Source organism: Triticum urartu, chromosome 2 (assembly GCF_003073215.2).
Source record: "Triticum urartu cultivar G1812 chromosome 2, Tu2.1, whole genome shotgun sequence".
Lineage (NCBI taxonomy): Eukaryota > Viridiplantae > Streptophyta > Magnoliopsida > Poales > Poaceae > Triticum > Triticum urartu.
The window spans coordinates 189,457,753-189,469,910 of NC_053023.1; positions in this window are offsets into that span (position 1 = coordinate 189,457,753).

Sequence of the window (12,158 nt, forward strand, 5' to 3'; positions counted from 1 at the left end):
GTGAATACATAGACCACAACACGTCCCTAGTGAGCCTCTAGTTGACTAGCTCGTTGATCAAAGGATAGTCATGGTTTCCTGACTATGGACATTGGATGTCATTGATAACGGGATCACATCATTAGGAGAATGATGTGATGGACAAGACCCAATCCTAAGCTTAGCTCAAAGATCGTGTAGTTCGTTTGCTGTAGCTTTTCTGAATGTCAAGTATCATTTCCTTAGACCATGAGATTGTGCAACTCCCGGATACCGTAGGAGTGCCTTGGGTGTGCCAAACATCACAATGTAACTGGGTGACTATAAAGGTACATTACAGGTATCTCCGAAAGTATCTGTTGGGTTGGCACGAATCGAGACTGGGATTTGTCACTCCGTATGACGGAGAGGTATCTCTGGGCCCACTCGGTAATGCATCATCATAATGAGCTCAATGTGACCAAGTGGTTGATCACGGGATCATGCATTACGGCACGAGTAAAGTGACTTGCCGGTAACGAGATTGAACTAGGTATTGGGATACCGACGATCGAGTCTCGGGCAAGTAACGTACCGATTGACAAAGGGAATTGTATACGGATTGATTGAATCCTCGACATCGTGGTTCATCCGATGAGATCATCGTGGAGCATGTGGGAGCCAACATGGGTATCCAAATCCCGCTATTGGTTATTGACCGGAGAAGCGTCTCGGTCATGTCTGCATGTCTCCCGAAACCGTAGGGTCTACACACTTAAGGTTCAGTGACGCTAGGGTTGTAGAGATATTAGCATACGGTAACCCGAAAGTTGTTCGGAGTCCCGGATGAGATCCCGGACGTCACGAGGAGTTCCGGAATGGTCTGGAGGTGAAGATTTATATATAGGAAGTCAAGTTTCGGCCATCGGGAAAGTTTCGGGGGTAATCGGTATTGTACCGGGACCACCGGAAGGGTCCCGGGGGCCCACCGGGTGGGGCCACCTATCCCGGAGGGCCCCATGGGCTGAAGTGGGAGGGGAACCAGCCCCTAGTGGGCTGGTGCGCCCCCCTTGGGCCTCCCCCTGCGCCTAGGGTTGGAAACCCTAGGGGTGGGGGGCGCCACCCTTGCCTTGGGGGGCAAGGCACCCCCCTTTGGCCGCCGCCCCCCTAGGAGATTGGATCTCCTAGGGCCGGCGCCCCCCCTAGGCACCCTATATATAGTGGGGGGGAGGGAGGGCAGCCGCACCCAAGCCCCTGGCCTCTCCCTCTCCCTCCCGTGACACTCCTCCGTCTCCCTGCGCTTGGCGAAGCCCTGCCGAGATCACCGTTGCTTCCACCACCACGCCGTCGTGCTGCTGGATCTTCATCAATCTCTCCTTCCCCCTTGGTGGATCAAGTTGGAGGAGACGTCTTCTCAACCGTACGTGTGTTGAACGCGGAGGTGCCGTCCGTTCGGCACCAGGTCATCGGTGATTTGGATCACGTCGAGTACGACTCCATCAACCCCGTTCTCTTGAACGCTTCCGCGCGCGATCTACAAGGGTATGTAGATGCACTCCTCTCTCCCTCGTTGCTAGATGACTCCATAGATTGATCTTGGTGATGCGTAGAAAATTTTAAAATTCTGCTACGTTCCCCAACATGCCGGTCTACTCCATGTCATGTTTTAAACTTCCCAGAGGCTTACGTGAACACCTGAACAAATTGATTCGCCAATTTGGTGGGGAAGTAAGGAGGGGAAGAGAAAACCCAACTGGGTATCATGGCACACAATGACACAACCAAAGTTCATGGGCGGCCTGAGATTCCGGGATTTTGAGCTATTTAACCTTGCTCTCCTAGCTCGTCAGGCATGGCGCCTGTTGCAGCAAGCGGATTTGCTTTATGCTCAAATGCTAAAAGCCATTTACTTCCCTGATTCTAACATACTCTCGGCTGAGCTTGGGAGTCATCCCTCGCAGGTGTGGAGGGCTATTTTGGAAGGCCGAGACGTGCTACTTTAGGGTCTAATAAGGAGAGTTGGCGATGGAGTTACCACGCGGATATGGCAAGATAATTGGATCCCTAGAAACGGGACAATGAGGCCGATAGCTTGCCTTTCTGCCAACCCACCACAGCTAGTAAGTGATCTGATTGATGGAACGAATGCTTCTTGGAGAAAGGAACTCGTGGAACAGATTTTTATTGCGGCTGATTCAAATATACTTCTAGGGATCCCCCTGTGTACAAGGAGATTGGCAGATTTTTGGGCATGGAATCATGAGAAGAGTGGTGTCTTTTCGGTACGGTCCGCCTATCGCATGCTAGTTGATACTAAGAGAAGAAGAGAAGATTGGTTGGAAGGAAGGGCAGGAAATTCAAACTATGAAGCAGAAGCGAGATCTTGGAAATCTTTGTGGTCAGTGAAAGTATCGGGGAAGATAAGGAATTTTCTATGGAGACTAGCAAAGCACTCAATCCCAACAGAAGATGTAAGACTACGCAGAAAGATGGCGACTGAGGATCGATGCCAGATATGAGGGGCGCAGGATTCATGTCGCCATTCCCTTCTAGACTGTACTATGGCCCGTTGCGTGTGGGCTCTCACAGAAGATGATATATCATCTCTTCTACAGGCTACAACAGAGGGGAACGCCAAGAGATGGATTTTCTCACTAATCGAAATTATGCCGCATACACTATTGATCAAAACTGTAGTGACTTTGTGGGCGATTTGATCGGCGCGCCGCAAAGCAATACATGAAGGAATTCTTCAGAGCCCTCACGCCACAAACTCCTTCATTACCAGCTTCATCGCGGAACTTGAAGCAATTAATGTAGCAAACACACATCAGCCGGGTCAACAGACCGTGGTGTCAAGGAGTGCAGAAGTAAGATATGAATGGAGGGCACCACCCCCGGGTATGGCAAAAATCCACGTGGATGGGGGCCTAGAGAGGGTAGGGAATGGAGGTTCATCTGCAGCATTGTGTCGGGATCACGATGGCACCTACCTGGGTTCTTCTGCGATGGTTTTCAGTGATATTCATGACCCGACGACTCTAGAAGCGCTTGCATGCAGAGAAGCTATGGCACTTGCGCACGATCTATCTCTGAGAAGAATCGTTATTGCATGTGACTGCAAAACAGTGGTAGAAGAGATTCATAATTAAGGGATCGGCTGGCCCTTATAGTGTGATCATCAAGGAGATTGAAGCTTCAGCTAAGGATTTTGAGAGTTGTGTCTTTATTTTTGAAAGTCGTGTTTTGAATTTTGAGGCCCATACTTTGGCCAAGTTTTCATCGTCGTTAGTAGAGGGTCGCCATGTATGGCTGGGATTACCCCATGATCCTTTTGTTATTCCTGTAAACCGAACTCCGTCTTGAATAAAGTGTTGGTTTACCGCTTAAAAAAAAAAGAAAACCCTCGCCTCGTCACATCGGAGAAATTCTCCCTATCCTTATGATGTTGCGCCGCTCGCGAAGTTCTGCTGCTCTCCGCCTCGCGACCTGCTCTGCTCCGGCTAGGAAAGAAGACGCTAGCATCCCCTTCTCTCCCAAATGGTCACGTGATTCTCCACTGGGCTTTTATTTTGCCAATAGTATTCCATCCAGGTCGTATTTTCCCTGGAAATAGCTAGCCCTGCATCCAAACAAGGTCTAAGAGGGATATATTTCCCCCTCACTGTAAAAAACAAGACAGCTGCCGCTGAATGGAACTAGTATAGACTTCCTCTCATTTCATACAAAAAGGAGAGAATGATTTGAGAGTGCGCAGGACCCTCCAGCTCAAAAGCTATGGTAGGAGTATATACTATATACTAGTGCTAAATCACATAATTATTGCTCCATAAAAGCCATGCATCCACCTTTGCAAACCAAGTTAGCACTTAGCAGAGGCGCCGCTGCGGGCACAACCTGTGATCATTCCTTCCCGGGACCCTCTGGTTTAAGTTGGTACAGCCAGGAATGCGTGTTGCGGGTCCAACCAAGGAGGCAGCCCCAGACCGCTTTACGCTCAGTCACAGGAGCCGTACGACGAACCAACCAACAGATGTCAAATGTGAGCATGTTTTCCCGTATGCCTTTCCAGCGGTCGTTGCTCGTTGGTGCACGTTCCGGGAACGAACTCGACGGCCGCAAGCGCGTGCGCGCGCATTCTTCTTCCACGGCGACACGGCGATCCTGCGTCGTCTAACCACAAAACGCCGCCGCATCGAGAAGCAGAACGAGCCTCCCAAATGGTTGAAAAACCATACGAAATCTTCCCCATGGTAAAGGCATGTGTAGAGTAGTGAGTTTACAGCTCTTCTTTGGCACGTCGGCAGGACTGCCCAAGCAAATGCCTTGCGCATGCCACATGCACACCACAAGGTATTCCACTAGAGCACAAAAAGATCCACAACTATGGTGGTGCGCCACTGTCTCGCCTTCCCCTTTTTGCCCGGCGTGTGTGAACGACGAGGCCGATCTCCCGCCATGAGCCCCGTGCAGCGCCGCGCTGTGCTGTGCTGCACTGTGCGACGGCACTCGGGGGATAGGGACACAGCGGGATCGCGCACGTTATGTTCCGTTTGCATCATGGCCCTCCCCATCCTGCCTTGCCCTGGCCGGGGCTCACCCCGCGGCTCACAGGCCGGCAGATCGCTTTTGAACCAACCCGAAAGCAAAGCTACTATACGTGCTTATAGGCTCTCCGCTAATTAAACAAATCCACGACATCGGTCTCGCCATAACGCGCTCCCTCCCTCCCTCTCTCTGCTCGCCACCAGTGAGGTGGTAGTTGGTGGCTGGCTGGGCGCCCCAGTAGGCAAAAGCAGCGAGCCAGGAGGAGGGAGGGAGGGCCTGCGGTGCTGTGTCCACGGCGATGGCGGCTTCCCGTCTCCTCTTCTCGCTCTGCACCGCGCTGGCCGTGGCGGCGGCGGCGGCGGCGGCGGCCACGGACACGCTGAAGCAGGGGGACTCGCTGACGGCGCCGGCGACGCTGGTGTCCTCGCCGTCGGGGGTGTTCGAGCTGGGCTTCCACGCGCCGGACCCCGCGCGCCCGGCCCGCCTCTACCTCTGCGTCTGGTACCGCGACACACAGCCCAGGACCGTGGCGTGGGTGGCCAACCGCGTGAACGCCGCCGCGGCGGCCGCGCCGTCGCTCACGCTCACGGCCGGCGGCGAGCTCCGCGTGCTCGACGGCGCCGCCAAGGACGGCGCGCGCATGCTCTGGTCCTCCAACACCACCACGCGGGCCGCGCCGCGGGGCGGCTACGAGGCCGTCATCCAGGACTCCGGCTCCCTCCAGGTGCGCGACGTCGACGGCACCGTCATCTGGGACAGCTTCTGGCACCCATCCGACACCATGCTCTCCGGGATGCGCATCAGCGTCAACGCCGAGGTCAGGGCGCAGGTCAGGGGCCCGCCGGAGCGGATGCTCTTCACCTCCTGGGCCAGCGACACGGACCCCTCGCCGGGCCGGTTCGCGCTCGGCCTCGACCCGGCCAACCCCAGCCAAGCCTTCATCTGGAGAGACGGAAACGTTCCATTCTGGAGGTCAGCTTCTCCATGCCCTGCTCCCTGCCATCTTTTCCTTTCCTTGGACCAGTATAGTTTGCTTCAATATTTTTTGGCCAGATTTTAAATCATTATACTGTAGGAATGTTGTAGAGACTTGGCCAGATTTTAGGAATGTTGTAGAGTATATTTTATTGGGGCATTAATGTGCTTAGTAAATCAGGTGTTATCAACATGTTACTACTACTAGTTGTTCTTCTAAAAAAAGATGTTACTACTAGTAGTTAACCTGCTAGTTGTTCTGTAATTCTGTTCTTTTGCCACCTACTCTACCTAGGAAATATGGAATCTGTCATCTGGCATGTTTTTTTTTAAATATTTTTAGGAGGTTGTGTATTATTCATTCCGGAGGCAATCCAATTTGTGTTTTCTTTTAGTTGTTCCAGTCGGCACTAGGAAGCATCAGCTGTCGGCTTAGCTAGTCTGAATTGCAAATTGCGAGCATCTTCTTTTCGTGTGTGGTGTGCTACACAAACATCATTCACACTTCATTTTATGATTGTGCATCAAAAGGATCAGTTTCAGAAGTGGGAAACTGACTAGCCGCGTGAGGATGTGTGGGGCGGTAGCTCTACTTGCAGTCCATCAGTAGGCAAATAGTCAGTCAGGGTAGATTCGTTGGTCATCCCAGAATTCTAATATCACTTTTTTGTATCGATTAGTCTGTTTGCTCGCTATCTCTTTGATAAGGATGGCCTGTGGCATATGGTAAAGTTATTTGTAAAGCTTCAAATCTTGCCTGCTAGAGGACCGTTCCTCTCCAAACCCTAGAAGAGGCGATCTCCGAGTGCACCACGCCGCAACCTCTCCTCCGTCGGTAGGTCGTTGCTCATCGCCTCACTCCTCCTCCGTTGGCTCTGCCGGCGTTAGAGTGCGGGGAGGCCCCACTACCGGATGGATTCCCTGCCCTAACAACGACTGGCTGCCTCCGGCGACTGAGCAGCAGTGGCGCGCCCTCGGCCCATTCGGGAGTAACTTTTTTATTTTCCAGGGATGTCTATACTGCTGGTTTGGTTTATAGATCCCAGTGTTTTTCTGCAACAAAAAAAAGAAAAGAAAACTTGTGCGCTAGAGTACCGTTTGGAACAAATCTCTGAAAGATAAACTTTATGGGTGTTTCTAGGGCACATCTAGATGTGCTCTAGTTATTGCACATCTAAGTGAGTGAATCAAGCATAAAGAGAAAAAGAAAAAAGAGAAAGAAAATATTCACACGAATCTCAATGTAAGATCAACGGCATATGACTTAGATGTGCAATACTTATGGCACATCTAGATGTGCTTTAGCAAAACTGAAACTTTATATCTTGTGTGCTTGTATTTATCCAATAGTGTTTGCGTAGTGTTGTTGAAATGTGCTAACTTCCTGTTAATGATTTCAAATGAAAAGTAGTAGAATCCTGTATGTTCCTTAGTTAAGCTTCTGGGTGCTATTGGTGCATGAAGTCAACATGTAGTGCAGGAGTTCCTTTACTACCTAAGGGAAAATTGCGGTTGCTTATTAGTAAGATGTTGAATTGAGGGTCCATTGGTGTTCTGATCTGCATTTTTATCAGGTTGTCGCTAGACTGATTTCTGGATGCATCCTTTTCAACTTTCTGCCAGTTGCATTGGCACCCATTCGTATTATATCTGTGTTTTAGAGCTGATCAATCTCTAGTTATAAGATGAAGGGGCCGTTTGGTTCTAGGCCTTGCCATGCCACACTTTGCCACACATTTCTTGCCAAAGTTGCCTAAGGTTAGTTCAATAAAATGAAAGCCACAAGTTGGCAAGCCTAAGGGAATCTTGCCACACTTTTTGAGTGTACGTGATGTGGGGCCCTAGTGTGGCAAAAAGCATCTTGCCTAAGGTGAGGCTTGAACCAAACACCTTCTTAAGTTGGTCAAACTTGCCTAAGCTTAGGCATGGCAACCTAAGTCAACCTTAGTCACAAACCAAAGAGCCCCGAAGTATTGAAATATAATTAGGATGCCCACCATTTTCTACTGGATAGACTTTTTGGGAGAGGGTTGGTTTATGAATCTCAACCAGGCTCTAGCTGGTTTTATAATGTTGTTTTAGCTGTGAGTTGCAACTTGCAGCCCATATTTGCACATGTGCTATTCTTCTATATATTGGTGATTCTTAACTAAGTCTACCTACTATATTGTGGAATGGGGCCAGCGCAATCTAATCATAATCCTCGACAAACCCATTAAGTCTGCACTGACATTTATGAAGTTGGTCGATCCATCTTTTGACAAATCTGAAACATATACACAGTACACTTACCGAAAAAGGCTTTCGCCCCGCTTTATAAATAAAGCAAACCGCCAAGAGCACATACACGGACTAGTTCAGACACACACACCCAAGACGCACAACAGAGAAGTCCAAAGGTACTGCTGAGGGCACAGCTCAACAAGCCCAAAACACACACGACATAAAAGAAAGGCTCAGCCGGAGCTAAGGCCGGAGAGCAAACAGACGACTAATCAGGCTTAGGCGGAGGCGGCGGTGGTGGCGGCGGCGACAGGCGGACGGCCATCGAGCGGAGATCGGCGATGAAGGCGGAGATGGCGTCCCTGTCCCGTGGGCGGCTAAGCGGCCGCCAGAGCTGCAAGTAACCAGACAGTTTGAAGAGAGCGTCAGTAGAGCGTCGAAGAGGGGAGCGCTGAATCACAAGCTTATTGCGAATAGTCCAGAGCGTCCATGCGAGGGCCCCAATCTCAAGCCACCTAATGTGGCGAGATGGCTACGGCTAGGCCTGAACCTCGGCGAATAGGTCGGGGAAGTTGGAGTGGCACCAATCTCCACCAACCGCCTCTCTAAAGCAGCTCCAAACAAACTGAGCAGTCACGCAGGAGAAGAAGATGTGGTTTGAGTCTTCGGGGGTATCACATAGGGGGCAGAGGCCGGAGCCCGGGCCATTGCGCTTGCGGACCTCAACTCCAGACGGCAGCCGGCCACGGATCCATTGCCACATGAAGATGCGGATTTTGAGGGGCAGGCGAATGGACCAGACTGCCTGGAGGGGCGGCGGGGCGGAGGATGGGGCGATAGCCGCGTAAAGGGACTTGGTGGAGAATTGTCCCGATGACTCGAGGCGCCAACGAACCTCATCCGGGCCTGCATCAACCGACGGTTCATGAAGAGCAATACAATCAAGAAGTTCATGCCAAGCGGCCACTTCCGGAGGCCCAAATGGCCTCCGGAACGTGAGGCGCCCTAAGTCAATAAGGGCCTGTTGAACTGAGATTGTAGGGGCGACGTCGATGGAGAAGAGGTCCGGGAAGCGGGCAGCGAAGGGAGCATCACCGGCCCATCGGTCAAACCAGAACAAGGTCGCTGAGCCCGAGCCGACCGAGATGGAAGTCCCAATGCGGAGGACGGGGAGCAGTTGGATGACCGATTGCCAGAACTGGGATCCACCCGAACGCTGGCAGAAGGCCAGAGGCTGGCCACACAGGTATTTATTCCGGATGATGTCTAACCACAGACCTCCATGCCCTTGTGAAATACGCCAGAGCCAGCGGGAGAGGAGGGCAATGTTCATGCGTTTCGAGCACATGATGCCAAGGCCTCCCTGCTCCCGGGGCTTGCAGATGTCGGGCCAACTAACCATATGATACTTCTGTTTGTTATTGTCCCCAGCCCAATAGAAGCGCGACTAGATTTTAGCGATCTCGTGATGGAGGGTCTCGTGGAGGCTGTAGAAGCTCATAAGGAATAGGAGGAGACTAGAGAGCGAGGAATTGATGAGAATCGTCCGGGCCGCCTTCGAGACCCACCGACCTTGCCAAGGCTCAATGCGCGTTTGCAACTTGGTCACCGCAGGACGAAGGTCCGCCACAGTAAGCCGAGAGTCACTAATGGGCGTTCCCAGGTAGGTCGTTGGGAAGGAGCACGGGCGGCAGTTGAAGCGGTTGGCAATGTTAAGGGCCTCAGCCGGAGAATAGCCCATCACCATCACATCACTCTTGTCGAAGTTGATCTTAAGGCCAGACATTTGTTGGAAGCAGAGGAGGAGGAATTTAAGGCTAGCGATGTCCGTATCCGAGCCTTTGACCATGATAATGGTGTCATCAGCGTACTGGAGCAGGGAGATGCCAACACCCCCAGTCAGGTGGGGGGTGATACCTCTAATATGGCCTGCGGCCTTGGCCTTATCCAGAATGGCCGCAAGAGCATCAACCACCATATTAAACAGGAATGGGGAGAATGGGTCGCCCTGCCTCACTCCACAGAAAGTGGGGAAGTAGGAACCGATCTCCCCATTGATGTTGACGGCGGTGTGCCCACACGAGACCATTTGCATAACCCGCGTCACCCAACGGTCATCAAAGCCTTTTCGCAGAAGGACTTCCCGAAGGAAGGGCCAGCTAACAGTGTCATAGGCCTTATGGAAATCGATCTTCAGGAAGACCGCCTTGAGGTGTTTGGAGCGGACCTCATGGAGGACTTCGTGAAGGACCAGCACCCCATCCAGAATATAACGGCCTTGGATGAAAGCCGATTGGTTGGGGTGAGTGATCTGGTCCGCGAGCAGGGTCACCCTATTGGCGTACCCTTTTGCCAGAATCCGGAAGATCACGTTGATCACCGTGATTGGGCGAAACTGATGGATGTTAGAGGCGCCAGGGACCTTGGGAATGAGCGAGATCGTCCCGTAATTAAGGCGCCCGAGATCGAGGGACCCAACATAGAACTCGTCCAAGATGGCCATGACCTCCGGCTTGATCACATTCCAGAAGCTTTGGAAGAACTTGACTGGAAGGCCATCCGGGCCAGGGGCCGAGGTAGGATTCATGCCTTTGATGGCGGCCCAGACCTCATCCTCTGAGAAGGGGGCCATCAGGGCCGCGTTCTCAAGTTCGGAAACAAGTTGGCGACTGGACCAGCAGTCAAGCGCCAAAGAAAAGCCGCTCCGAGGAGCGGCCGTGAACAGGGCCCTATAGAAGCCATCGACGTGGGACCTAATGTCCCGGGGGGACTGCAAGAGAGTCGCACCATCCCAAAGGAGAGGGATGGTGTTGCGCCTACGACGCCCATTAGCAATGGCCTGGAAATGCACAGTACACTTTAAAGTTCATTTGCATTTGAAATGTGATTTCAGCCTTCTTGTTCCTGTAATTACCAACCAATTCACTTGTGCTTGTTTCATACGAAAAAACCTGTTCTGGACTTCAGTATCTCGAGATAACTGAATAGAGTTCGGTGTCCAACACCCACACGCACTCCCAAAGGCAAATAGAAATGAAAAGGCAGTAGCTTCCACAGAAGGGAAGTCCCCACCTAGGAAAGCAAGTAATCCAAGTTTCACAAACTAAAGATGGCAAACAATTTAAATTCCGCAAGTATATACTGAGAATGCAACCACAAATTCCTAGGGACAACTTCAAAAGAGTACAAGATATTTTCAGTCTCTGACAATTCCCTTGAAACTTTTTAACCCTCAGATCCCATATATAGTGTTAAAGAATAACCTAAATTTTAATCCACTGTGCACATAATTTTTTCTACCTTGTTTTGGATGAGATTTGTCTCCTTGGGTTGGGTTCTCCATGACCATTTCTTATAGCTTTATATGGTCCCCAACCTTGAAAGTAGTAAGCATTACATGATTAGAATTACTATGATAATTCAATGGTCACACCTCTCCAAGTCCTCATAGGACTTTATCGTAAATAAGAGTATCCTTTCTCAACATAAACTGTAAAAATTATTGAACGGCTTAGTTCAAGATATTATAACTTGTATGTGATCCTTTACAGGTCGGGCCAATGGACTGGGCTAAATTTTGTAGGAATTCCATATAGGCCACTGTACGTGTATGGGTACAAACAAGGAAATGATCCAATCCTGGGAATGTACTTCACTTACACTGCAACAAATACATCTCTGCAGAGGTTTGTTGTTGCGCCAGATGGCAGAGACGTCTGCTACATGGTTAAGAAGTCTACACAGGAGTGGGAAACTGTGTGGGTGCAACCGTCAAATGAGTGCGAGCGTTATGGTGCATGTGGTTCAAATGCGATATGTACGGTGGTGCAAGATGGGAAGGCAAAATGTACCTGCATGAAAGGTATGTCTTTGACTCTTGGTGCAATTTCTTTACAAAATCAGGTTCCACTCTTACTTGTTTCCAGTAAAAGAGGAACTGTCTTGTTCCTTACACAATTGGGTGAACTTCCTCTCTTGTTCACCGGCACAACTGACTATAAGTTGCAGTTAGGACCCTAAAATAGGAAGCATGGACGTTGTCACTGCTTATTTTGACATCTCAAGCCCTTTCATACATGTTTACAGAAGTATATGCTTCACAAATTAGTCACCTTTTCCTTTCTTGCCCTTTTTCCTTCAATAGGTTTTAAGCCAAAGTTAGCAGATGAGTGGAATGCAGGAAATCGGAGCCAGGGTTGTGTTAGAAACCCACCTTTGGACTGTCAGGTGAACAAAACTGGAGATGGATTTCTCTCTATCCCGAATGTCAAGTGGCCAGATTTTTCATACTGGGTATCTGGTGTGACCGATGAGTATGGGTGCATGAATACCTGCCGGCAAAATTGCTCATGTGGTGCCTATGTCTACATGACTCAGTTGACGGGGTGTCTACATTGGGGTAATGAACTGATGGATGTTTACCAGTTTCAGGCTGGGGGTTATGCCCTAAACCT